Raw genomic sequence first — 13,542 nt, forward strand, 5'->3', positions numbered from 1 at the left:
TTCAGTTTGGAAGACAAGAAAGTTCTGGAGATGAATGGCGGTGATGGTAGCATAACAATATGAGTGTACTTAATGTCACTGAATAGTACACTTAAAAATGATAAATGGTAAATTGTATGTTATGTATACTTTGCCATTTTTTAAAATCTTATAAAATAAATGGATGTTAGCCATATACAATTTAGAAAATTCAGATAAGCAAAAAGTTCTTATAATTTTATAAATTTCATATAACTGCTGTTTACATTATGGGGGAAAACCCTAATACCAATCATTATGCTGAATGCGACATGACTATTCATACCCCTTAAGGAAAAAGTAGAACAGTTCAAGCGAAACCAAGTTGAAAGGGATCTTAAAATTCACCTTGTACATATAAAAAACAGAAACAGAGTCCCAGAACATCTAAAGAACTTCCTCCAACTTCATAGAATTCAAAGTACAACTTGACTCTTAGCTAGTGTTCATTAACACAAAATATCTATTGCATAAGTATTTTATGCTACCTGCAAAAAAGCTAATTGAAGAGCACCTGGATAGCTCAGTCGGTTAAGCATCGGACTCTTGACTTCCACTCAGGTCATGATCTCAGGGTCGTGAGATCCAGCCCCATACCACAGCACAGAGTCTGCTTGAGATTCTCTTCCTCTGCCCCTCCCCCGCTTGCATGCGCCCAAGCTCTCTCTCTCTCTCTCTCTCAAAAAATAAATAATTTTTTTTAAAAAAGTTACCTGAGTCCTAAACAAATTAAATCTATCCATATCCATGGTAATCAATGTGTTTCACATTTAAAATCTTGCTGAATATATAGATAGCACAAGGCTATAGCACTTAAGTAATTAGCAGATAGAAAGACTATGGAGAGGATAATTAGGATGACAGCAGAGCTTCTATTAGGTATATGAGTACCAGAAGTTATGTAGATTTGAGTCCAACATGATTGTTACTGCTTTGTGTTGTCATTTCTTTTTTCCCTGTACATATTGATTACTCATTATCAGATGGTTTCTCAAAAGCCTAAAAGGTAATCTTTGGTGTGGAAAGGGAAATTGATTAACACACTGAGTATGAGCCATGGCTCTGACTCAATACTTCATGTGAACTCACTGCAATAAAAGGAAAAATCCACTTGATCTAGAACATAGCCCTGGAAATTCAACACTGCTTGAATTTTAAATAAATATATATGCATGCACCATTCAAAGTTGAGGTTTTAGAGTATGTTTCTATTACCCACATGCTCAAAAGGAGAGTTTGTTAGTTTTTTAAGTATACACACCTGCATTACTTACCTCACAAACTCACCCAACCTGTTTCTTGTTGTGTGGCTAGTCCCATTCACTTTTTTTTGGGGGGGGGGGGAGGGGGAGGGCAGAGGGAGAGGGAGAAGCAGACTCCCTGCTGAGCAGGAAGCCCAATTCAGGGCTCCATCCCAGGACCCTGGGATCATGACCTGAACTGAAGGCAGATGCTTAACCAACTGAGCCACCCAGGCGCCCCCCTTTCACATTTCATATCCCAGAGAAAGGCTAAGTAATTTGTTACTTAAAAAACTCTCTCAAGCCCCTCTCAAAAAAAACAAAAAATCATGGTGACATTTCTTGGTAAGGTCCCAACATTCTTAAGGTATAAGAGAATACCATAGTAACTTATCCAGAAAGAAAACGTGCGCTCTTTTCAGTGATCCTTGACCTCATTTGTGACTGTGTTTCCTCCTTCCCTGATTGCTTATTATCCCCATGACCCCAAAGGAGAAATGATTCATCTCCTCAAAGATGAACTTTTCAGGGGATTTATTATTTGAGATTTGGCTGACTCACACATACAATGGAATGTTTTATTGTTCTTCCTTTGATTTGTTTTATTCAGAGGTTCCTGATCATGATCTTTTTCACCTCCCATGACTTGTACATGCTTTTCCTTAGGAAGAAATGCTCTTCCTCAAACACTACTTTCCTGGTGAGCACCCATTTGTCCTTCAAGTCCAAGTTAATAAGAAACCTCCTCTGAGAAGCTTTTCAGCCTCCTCATTCCCATCTCTCATTGGATTTTTTTTAGCATTTTATTTATTCATTTGAAAGAGACAGAGAGAGCACAAGCAGGGGGAGGGTCTGAGGGAGAGGGAGAAGCAGGCCCCCCGCTGAGCAGGGAGCCCGATGTGGGGCTTGATCCCAGGACCTGGAGATCATGACCTGAGCGGAAGGCTGATGCTTAATCATCTGAGCCACCCAGGCATCCCTCTCATTGGACTGATCACACATACACCCCTGTGCTATCAGGGTTACTTGACTCAGACATCTATTGTCCACTTACTCCACTATATTGCAATGTTCTCACATTCATAGAGGAGAGAAATGTGTGTGCTCTCCTACTTACTACACTCTTGTTCTCCTTTCAGGGAGAAAATTTTTCTCATCTCTGTATTAACTGCACCTAAAACAGTGAATGTCAAGTACTAACAGTTCCCCAATTAGTTTTTCTTCAATGTTGATAATTCTAAATTCTAAAATGTAGTCTATTACCTTACTAGAGGAGCTGAGACTCAAACTAGGTCTGTGTCTCAAGCCTAAGATATTCCCCTTTCAACATGCTATCTATCTATTCACTAAACCTCATTTTTTTTTTTTCTGCTTCCTGACCATACAGCTAGACTTCATTTCCCAATGATATGTAAGTAGAAGTGAAATATGTCACTTTAGGGCCTGGTCCTTAAAAATAAAATTTTCTACCACTTATTTCTTCTCCTGTCTGCTGACTAGATTCAGTAGAGGAATCCAAGACCCTAGAAAATGGCAGAGCCACCAGATAAGTCCCTAAGTCACCATGTGGAGGAGACCAGATATATCCAAGTAAAACTACTGTGAGAGCAAGAAATACTTTTATATGGTTTTAAGCTCCTATTTTAAGCTTTTATTCAGCAGCTTGCCTACTCAGTTAATACACTTCCAGAATTGTAATTTTCATACCTTTTTTTCCTGATTGTTAAAAGCTATATATACACTGTGGAAATTTAGAGATAGAAAAAGAATAAAGAAGAGAAATAATCCTCACCATTCAGAGATAAACACTATTTTATTTTTGTTTACATCTTCACAGTCTTCTTTCTGAGGGGTCGAAGGGGGTGATAGGAGTTGTAGATATAGTAGAGAGAACAAAGAGATATTATTTGAAAGATGGAAGCAGAGGTTTTCTTAGAGAAGAGAACTATTTTTGCTCCTTAATGGATTATTTCATTGTGAAATGACGAGCCCCAGTTCATAGTATGGAAAGCAGAAAAATGAAAAACTCTATTCCTTTGCATAATGAGTAAAAGAATTTTCAGATTCCCTGGGCAATGTAGCAGCCTAAGAGAGGAGTGAAGGAGCCAGGAGCAAGAGAGAATAAAAGGAGACTGGTGAGAAAGGGAAAGTTTCCATTGAGATACGAGAACACTAGGACCTGGAATAACAATGCCCCTGAGAAGTTCCCAGCATTGGGAATTCCTGAGACACATTGAAAAACAAGAATGTCTTGGGGCGCCTGGGTGGCTCAGTTGGTTAAGCGACTGCCTTTCGCTCAGGTCATGATCCTGGAGTCCCTGGATCGAGTCCCACATCGGGCTCCCTGCTCGGCAGGGAGCCTGCTTCTCCCTCTGACCCTCCCCCCTCTCATGTGCTCTCTCTCTCTCTCTCTCTCATTCTCTCTGTCTCAAATGAATAAATAAAATCTTTAAAAAAAAAAAAAGAAAAGAAAAACAAGAATGTCTAATATTCACTCTTACATTGTTGCCATGTTGTGTCCTGCTAGCCTAGAATGCAAACCCCTTTCTACCCCTGAATATAACCCCATTAGACCCCTAAAGTTTAAAAAAGTCTCACCTACATGAATGTATGTATGAGTTGTGTTTTAAGAAAATTAAGGGAAATGGCAAAAAGTGAGATATAATAGAAATTACAATCTCAGAGGAAGCAGGACATCGGAGGAAGAGAGAACTAGGAAAAACATAGGGCCTTTCCCTCCTAAATAACATGTCATGTACATTTGCCCAATCTTTAATGTCCCTGAAAATATGCTCTTTAATGGCTGAATGCCATTCCAGTGTATGACCGCACCATTTACTTAACTTTGCCCCATTTGGTGTACTTAGATTGTTTCCAGTTCTCCACTGTTACACATAGTTCCTCAGCAAACATCTTCTTACATAAAATGTGGGTTCCAATCCATTATTTCCTGGCTTAGTCAAGGCTTCTTTTGTTGTAATGAACAAAAATCCACTCAAATCTGCTTAGGTAGAGAAGTTCAATTTAACATAAGGATCCAGGATTACTGCACAAAACCCATAACCTCATGTAATCAGCCTCATGAGAAACAGGGGAGCTATAAAATCACCAGCAATTAAATCTCAGTTGTTTCTTTCAAAGGACACCCATTTTCACTCATCTCTGTCTCTCTATATATGCATATGACAGAGAGAATTTACTATTAATATTCATATTACATAAACTATAAAAGATACACAGTAGGTTGTACTCCATTCCTTCTAAGAAACTGCTAGATATCTTATAACTAATGACTAGGCTACTTTCCTTAGAAGTCCTATGTCCTACACTTTTTAGGTCTTTTTTTTTTTCCACATATATTCTTATTCCATGTGTTTGCAATGGGAAACTCACTTTGGGACCACGTTCAATCCTACTCATTCAAAGCTTACCAACTCCAAAAATGGCTACTTAATACTTCCACTCCATCTATCTCGCTTGAGTGCTCTGCCCTTAGAATGCTTACTACATTCTGTCTGCAAAAGGAGGCTTCTTCAGTATAAAGAGTGGGGAAGTGACAGGGATCTGCATCTTCTCCATAATCCCTCACCTTTCCTGCCCTTGTAGCCATATTGGGATCTCACATCTGGGAAGCATTTGACTTCATCCTTGTTCACTACTTTGGTTTTTCTATTCTTTTTGTGATCCATGGAGGTGTTTGTTTTTGAGTTGGTCATGTTCTTTCAGAAATCTCCTCATAAAAATTATCTATCATTGCTCTTTGATGCAGAGAAGATGTATTATAGCCTGGAAGTCCCCCCACTTAACTCTTTTCTTCCTTGTACCTATTGACTTTCTCTCCACCTCAAACATTCTGACATGGGTGTCTTCCCCCAGGATCTAGAGAAGCAGGGCATGGGCTGGACAGTACCACAAACTATGTGTCTACACATCCTTAGAACAAATTTCTAGAAGTGGAATTTCTGTCTCAAAGGTATGATAGTTACAGATTTTGATATATATTGCAAAATTGTCCTCCAGAAGGTTTAAATCAAGTTATGCTTCTACTAACAGTATGAGAGAGTAGCCAACACTATGTATTCTCAGGAGCTATGATTAATAATTGGTATTTATTCAACATTACCTCTGGCGAGGTCAAAGTCCTGCATTACCTTCCTCTTTCATCATAGTCATACTTCAGAGAAAGCAATGGCACTTCCTGGATGCCAATCAGAGTTCTCTTCCCATCACTCTGCATCTTTGGACTACTTTCACATTCTTGCATGAATGCAACTGAGCATATGGGATGTGTAATATTGTGATTTATAATAAATATGTATTTGATCTTCATCCCTGTTTCTGGCACAGGACTCCTTTTAAAACCTTTGAAATTCCCAGAATGATAAGAGCCACACAGGTGTGTTGATATTCATAACAAACCCCTTTTAACCACACCTGAGTTTATATTAAGTCAACTGAGGTGACTTTTGGAAGGCACATCAGGAAGAGAGCTGGTTGCCAGGAGAACCAACCATTTGATTAGAGGGTTGGAACTTTTAGTCCTACCTCCAGATCTCTGGGGATCGGAGAGAAGGGCTAGAAGTTGAATCACTTGCCAACAGCTGATGATTTAATCAATCATGCTTGTGCAATAAGGCCTCCATAAAAACCCAAAAGAACTGGGTTCGGAGAGCTTCTGGATTGGTGAACAGGTGGAGATTCTGACAGAGTTGCACACCCAGAGAGTATGGAATCTCCATACCCCTTTTCACATACTTTACCCCATGCATCTCTTCTATCCAGCTGTTCCTGAGTTATATCATATTATAACAAACTGGTTGTAGTAAGTAAAATGTTTCTTTAGTTCTATAGCCTCTCCATCAAATTAATTGAACCCAAGGAAAGTGTCATGGGAACCTCAGATCTATAGCTCGTGAGTCAGAAGCATAGGTGACAACCTGGACTTGTGACTGGCATCTGAAGGGTCAGGGGAGAGGAGGGAGTCTTGTGGGATTGAGTCCTTAACCTGTGGGATCTGATACTATCTCCAGGTAAATAATATCAGAATTGAGTTAATTGCTCAGTAGTGTTGGAATAAACATACACTGTAAGATGTCTAGTTATTATTACATAGAATCTATGGACTAAGCATTTTTGTAATTTAGTGCAAATTTTACCAGGATATCTGATGCTAAATCCAGGTCACATAACTTCCTAAAGGCATATGTGCTTATTTTTATTATTTATTTTTATCATTTATTACTTATTTTTATAAGTATAATAATAAATAATATTTATTTTATTTATTACTTCTAGACTAAGCACTAAGGGCTTAAAAGAAATTTTATTAGAAAAAAAAGAAATGTTATTAGAATATACAATGTCAAATTCAGATGGAATGGCTTTCTAAAAACAATGTTTACAACCATCCAAAACAATTATGCTAGGGTTTAAGAAGATTGTACTCAGAATATAAGGGACTCAGTAGACTCCCACTGTCATTTCCCCTAACCTGGCCAGACCACCTCATGGATGCACATGGCCAAAAACTCACACACTTGCCCATAGAGAACTGGAAAGCAATGCTCACTGAGTGTACCCAGCCAACATCTCCTGATTTGTTTTCTGTTTTGGGGGGGTTTTTTTGGAGAATGTGTTCCTTTCATTTTTCTCAATACATTGTAATTTTATAAGAACTAGGGTCAAAGGACTCACCTCCACGTAGCCCCCTGGAACCATTATAGCACTTGTACACACATTGTGTCACTGAATACTCATAATAACATTTGAGTATATATTATTATTCTGCTCATTTTACAAATGAGAAAACTAAGCTTATAAAAATAACCAATATAAATTGTGCAGTAGAAGTTTGTTGTTTCTGCCCTCAGGTTCAATTTCCCCCTGCTAGTGATGTTAGCATCTGGATTTTGTTTTGTAGCAAGTTTTTCTTGTTAATCCATGGCATGAAGGTAATATGGACTCCATATTTCTTTTGGGGGTGTCTGACTCAACATGGGTCATTCTGCTCTCTTCTGATCACAGAGAATGCTTCAGGGATGGATGCTAGTAGAAAGGAATAACTTCTTCCTCACTCTTGATCTTTCCCTATGTTTTGAGGACATTCAAATATTGTAACCAGCCCTCGTTTCCCCCTTCTGTCACTCCACCTAAGGAGAGGTAGAGAGATTTATCTGATTGTTACAGTTGAGAAAAGAACACAGGGCATGTTCACCTCAACACCTTCAGGGATTCTCTGAAGAGCTAATTCTGTGAGGACATAGGGTCTGCTTTGCTCCCACATGGACAGGTTGAGTGAGCCCTTACAGTGGAAAAAAACAGCTGCAGGAAAGACCTAAGCCACTCTATCATTGCCATGACCTGGTAGCTAATCTGTAATACTCTCAGGTCCAGTTATCAAACCCATTTTGCCCTCATACTAAAATAATCTTCTAAATTATCTTTCCCCACTAATAAGAGTAATGTTATATTTCTCTGCCTTATTAGGCCAAACAGGTACATGGCCCAATCAGAGCTAATCCCCAAGCTTTGAGAAGGTAATGGGGAGGGGGGAAGCGACACTGCTCTTTCCCCCTGGACTTGAATGGGGGAGGATATGAGCCTGTATGTCTATAAGAGGAAGGCAGCCTGAATCGAGGATAGAAGTGAGGTTCTGCTAACATCAGGTGAGTTCCTAAAACCAGTTACTCCTGAAGACCACTCTACAATTTAGGCTTCTAGATTAATAATCCAACACATTTCCTTTATTGCTTAAGCTGAGGTGAGTTGGATTTTCAATCACTTCCAACAGAGAGAGTCCATACACAGGAATTAGCAAAATGATATTAAGAAGACAAGATAATTTTGAGTTGGAGATGGAAGTTCATGCTGGGATGAACTTCCTAGAGAGGCTCTTAATTTGGATCAGTTAAAGACACAATCAATGAATGATCACTATTGTATGCTAAACACAATGATGAATAACACAAAGTCTCTACCCTCAAGGTATTTACTCTAATTTATTGTGGGACGGTGGACACTGAACAGCTGTCTCCATATGGGGTGGCAGGTTCAAGAGCAGGGCCATTCTCACAGTGAGCTGTGAGGACCCAGGAGAGAGCCTTCATCCACGGGGACTGGGGCAGAGATTGTCAGAAGCTGACACCTGAACTGCTTCCTGAAAGGAATAGGAATATGAACTGAACTGTGGTAGTGGAAAGGAAGTGGGAATTAATGACAGAGGTAGAGCTAACTACCAGCATTTGCTCCAATCCTATAATAATTGGCTTAAAAGTAGGTATCATGAAGAAATTTTTCATCTCCACTTGTATGACGGTCATATGTGAATATGTTTTTCATGATACAGTTTGCAAATTCTCGATTTGCAAACGAGGACTATGGCTGGTTCTTTGTGATTCTCTTGGCACATAGTAGCAATTTAAAAAATATAGGCTTTAATTGAATTGTCAAATCCAGTTTAGCTGGTTTTATGATTTTTTTATCTTCTTCAAATATGTGTCTATGTTTAATTGACAAGGTTATGTTGTTTGCATTGTTATAAGAGTAAATAGGAAAATGAGTTCAGTAGGGCACTGGTCCAGGAGAGAGAACACTCGGTGATCCCAGTACTGTTTATGAAAGAACCATAAGAAGATATTTAATCCTATTTACCTAGTCCCCCAAGATAAAAAATGAGAATATTCTTTTACAAGATACATGGAAACTTTACATTAAAAAGACTGAGTGGGAATAAGAAGCAGTCCCTGTTCTCAAAAAAAGCACAAGGGAAAATGAAGACAGCAGTAACTATTACATAGATCATTTTCTTAAACTTAGGATTCAGACACATCATAAACCCAGGGAGTTTTAAGGTTTTTGGAAGAGACCTATAGTTTAATAAATAAATAAATTGCTGCCCTCAAGATTATTTTCTTTTATCTAGCTTTTTTTTTTTTTAATTGGAAAGCCTGATTAAAAGAAAATCAATTTTTTTAAAAGTAAGCTTTGGGGGCACCTGGGTGGCTCAGTCAGTTAAGCATCTGACTTTTGATTTTGGCTCGGATCATGATCTCAGGGTCCTGGGATCGAGCCCTGTGTCAGTCAGCCCACACTCAGCATGCAATCCGCTTAAGGATTCTCTCTCCCTCTGCCCCTCCCCGCTCTTTCTCTCTCAAATAAATAAATAAATCTTTAAAAATAAAAATGAGGCACCTGGGTGGCTCAGTCGTTAAACATCTGCCTTCAGCTCAAGTCATGATCCCAGGGTCCTAGGATGGAGCCCCGCATTGGGCTCCCTGCTCCGCGGGAAGCCTGCTTCTCCCTCTCCTGCTCCCCCTGCTTGTGTTCCCTCTCTCACTGTGTCTCTCTCTCTGTCAAATAAATAAATAAAATCTTTAAAATAAAATAAAGGTAAGCTCTGGTACCACTAGCATTAACTACAACACTGATAACTGAAGCCATCCCCTTGGCCTTGCTTCCGATAAAGTTATGAGTGCTCTCACCTTCTGGCAAATGTCTTGATTAACAGTTTGTGAAGAAATTGCCATTTCAGGTAATGTCTTGAATTTCTGCAATTGAAAAAGCAATGGTTCTCAAATTTTAAAGGACAGAAGAGACTTATCTATAGTATTTGTTTTACTGGCTGCAGACTGTACCCCCAGAGATTCTGATTCAACAGACTTGGTGTGGGAATCTTTCAGTGATCACACACCATTGATGACTCTAGGCGAGAGCTCCATGGACCGTGTTTTGAAAATCATATACTATCTAGGTTTCCTATGTCATGAATATCTGGACTGGGGTATGAATCTGACTATGTAGTATGGGCTCTAATTAAAATATAGTGGCACAGATGAAGGACGGACTAATTTTGCTCAATGAAAAGGGAAGGCAGGAAGAGGGTAAGAGAAACACTCCCTAAAAGCAGGTGATATTTGATTAGAGATTTAAAAGATGAGAAGAAATTTTACAACTGGAAAGGGAGAAGAAGAGAAACAATGATGAAGAAGGAAAATGTATGCAGAATGGCAGGTAGATATGGCAAAACATAAGACTACAGGCATGGGGGCGGGCAGAGCAAGATGGCGGAGGAGTAGGAGACCTGGATTTCGTCTCCTCTCAGGAATTCAGCTGGATAGGGATCAAACCATTCTGAACACCTACAAACCCAACAGGAGATCGAAGAAAGGAATAGCAACAACTCTCTGAACAGAAAAGCGACCACTTTCTGGAAGGTAGGACGTGCGGAGAAGTGAATCCGAGGCGATATTCGGGAGGATAGACGGCGGGGGAGGGGCCTCCGTCGGCTGCTTCTGGCAAGTGATAGAGCCACGGAGCACAAAATCGGAACTTTTAAAAGTCTGCTCCGCCGAGGGACGTCACTCTGGTGGCTGAGCGGGGGGTGGAACCCTCACAAGACAGTGTGGTCTCAGGACCCTCGGGGTCACAGAAAGACCGGGGGTGCCTGAGTGCAGCAGAGCTCCCAGGTATCGGAGCAGGGAAGCCGGCTGCAGAGGCGGAGCCCAGGCGCGGGCTCTCAGCTCGGGGTGGCCATGAACCGTGATCCGCGGCATAGTCAGGCCATTGCTCCTCCAGCAGGGACCCGACAAGCAGCAGAACTGGGGAGACTCACCTTCCTCCCCGGGGAGGAGCCGCGCGGGAGTGCACCGCAGGGATCTGCCGGGTTTGGAGACTCCACCCGGGGTCGGGTGCCAGAGAGAGAAACGCGCGGTCACAGGCCGGGTGAGCACGGAGTGCGGCCGGAGACCGGGGAGACGGGAGTGACTGACGGCTTTTCTCTGGGGGCTCACTGAGGAGCGGGGCCCCGAGTTCTCGGCTCCTCTGGGGCAGAGATTGGGAGGCTGCCATTTTCACTCTCCGCCTCCAAAGCTGTACGGAAAGCTCACAGGGAACAAAAGCCCCGGAGAGCAAACCCGAGCAGATTACTTAGCCGGGAGCCGGGAGGGGGCAAGGGCGGGGCACTTCCGCCTCCGGCAGAGACATTTGGGAACCACGGCAACAGGCCCCTCCCCAGAAGATCAGCGAGAACAGCCGGCCAAGACCAAGTTTACCGATCAATGAGAACGGCAGAACTCCAGCGCTAGGGGAGTAGTGCACATAGAATTCATGGCTTTTTTACCATGATTCTTTAGTCTTTCAAAGTTAATTTTTTTTTAACTGTCTTTTTTTCTTTTTTTTTTTTTTGAATTTTTCTTTTTCCCTTTTTCAACCAACATCTTATCAATCCCTTTTTTTAAAAAACATTTTTATTTTTCATTTTTAGAGTCATATTCTATCCCTTCATAGTAGTTACCCGTATTTTTGGCATATATATATATATATAAGTTGTTCTCTCTTTAAAATTTTGAGATAGTTTCTTCTAACAGATTAAAATATACCCTAAATCTCTAGTATATGGTTTTTTCTACTCCCCTGCCTGATCACATTCTCTCCCTTTTTTTTCTTTTTTCTTTTTTTAAATCCTCTTCTTTCTTTTTTCAAACAACTTCTTATCAATTCCTTTTATAAAATTTTTTATAATTTCCATATTTACAGTCATATTCCATCCCTTCATCATGTCAACCCTTATTTTTGTACATATATAAGTTTTTCTTTCTTTAAAATTTTGGGAGGCACTTTCTTCTAAAAGACCAAAATACACCCCAAATCTAGTGTGTGGCACTGATCTATATACCAGCCTGATCATATTTGATCACATTCTGTTTTTTTGTTGTTGTTGTTGTTTTGTTTTGTTTGTTTTTGTTTGTTTTTATCTTTATCTTTTTCTTTTTTTTCTTTTTCTTTTTTCTCTCTTTCTGTTTCTTTTTCCACTGCTTCAGGTCTTTTCTGATTTGTTTAGAGTATATTTTCTGGGGACGTTGTTACTCTGCTAGCATTTTGTTCTCTCATTCATCTATTCTCCTCTGCACAAAATGACAAGATGGAAAAAATCACCTCAACAAAAAGAACAAGAGGTAGTACCGACTGCCAGGGACCTACTCAATACGGACATTAGTACGATGTCAGATCTAGAGTTCAGAATCATCACTTTAAAGATACTAGCTGGGCTTGAAAAAAGCATGGAAGTTATTAGAGAAACCCTTTCTGGAGAAGTAAAAGAACTAAAATCTAACCAAGTAGAAATCAAAAAGGCTATTAATGAGGTGCAATCAAAAATGGGGGCACTAACTGCTAGGATAAATGAGGCAGAAGAGAGAATCAGTAATATAGAAGACCAAATGATGGAAAATAAAGAAGCTGAGAAAAAGAGAGATAAACAACTACTGGATCACGAGGGCAGAATTCGAGAGATAAGCGATACCATAAGATGAAACAACATTAGAATAATTGGGATCCCAGAAGAAGAAGAAAGAGAGAGAGGGGCAGAAAGTATAATGGAGCAAATTATAGCAGAGAACTTCCCTAATCTGGGGAAGGAAACAGGCATGAAAACCCAGGAAGCACAGAGAACCCCTCTCAAAATCAATAAAAATAGGTCAACACCCCGACATCTAATAGTAAAACTTACGAGTCTCATAGACAAAGAGAAAATCCTGAAAGCAGCTCGGGAGAAGAGATATGTAACCTACAATGGTAGAAACATTAGATTGGCAACAGACCTATCCACAGAGACCTGGCAGGCCAGAAAGCACTGGCAGGATATATTCAGAGCACTAAATGAGAAAAATATGCAGCCAAGAATACTCTATCCAGCTAGGCTGTCATTGAAAATTGAAGGAGAGATAAAAAGCTTCCAGGACAAACAAAAACTAAAGGAATTTGCAAACACAAAACCAGCCCTACAAGAAATCTTGAAAGGGGTCCTCTAAGCAAAGAGAGACCCTAAAAGCAACATAGACCAGAAAGGAAAACAGACAATATATGGTAACAGTCACCTTACAGGCAATACAATGGCACTAAATTCCTATCTTTCACTAGTTACCCTGAATGTAAATGGGCTAAATGCCCCAATCAAATGACACAGGCTTTCAGACTGGATTAAAAAACAAGACCATCGATATACTGTCTGCAAGAGATTCATTTTAGAACCAAAGACACCCCCAGATTGAAAGTGAGGGGGTGGAAAACCATTTACCATGCTAATGGACATCAAAAGAAAGCTGGGGTGGCAATCCTTATATCAGACAAATTAGATTTTAAACCAAAGACTGTAATAAGAGATGAGGAAGGACACTATATCCTACTTAAAGGGTCTATCCAACAAGAAGATCTAACAATTGTAAATATCTATGCCCCTAACATGGGAGCAGCCAATTATATAAGCCAATTAATAACAAAAGCAAAG

The 13,542-nt window shown here is 40.1% G+C and overlaps 1 long non-coding RNA gene across 2 annotated transcripts in view; it reads right to left on the reverse strand.

Annotated features, from left to right (window-relative positions):
- The window catches only part of LOC135363630 (uncharacterized), a 605,080-nt gene that overhangs the window by 546,846 nt on the left and 44,692 nt on the right, over positions 1–13,542 (reverse strand). The window contains exon 1 of one of the 2 annotated variants that reach the window (XR_010409496.1): positions 1,293–3,005. The exons of the other annotated variant lie outside the window; for it this stretch is intronic. This is a non-coding gene — a long non-coding RNA (uncharacterized LOC135363630). Of the gene's footprint in view, positions 1–1,292; positions 3,006–13,542 lie in introns of those variants that run through there. 2 annotated transcript variants of the gene reach the window in all.

This window comes from Mirounga angustirostris, unplaced genomic scaffold, assembly GCF_029215605.1.
Source record: "Mirounga angustirostris isolate CCGP_5_RB_7025 unplaced genomic scaffold, mMirAng1.0.hap1 SCAF_2, whole genome shotgun sequence".
Classification (NCBI taxonomy): Eukaryota; Metazoa; Chordata; class Mammalia; order Carnivora; family Phocidae; genus Mirounga; species Mirounga angustirostris.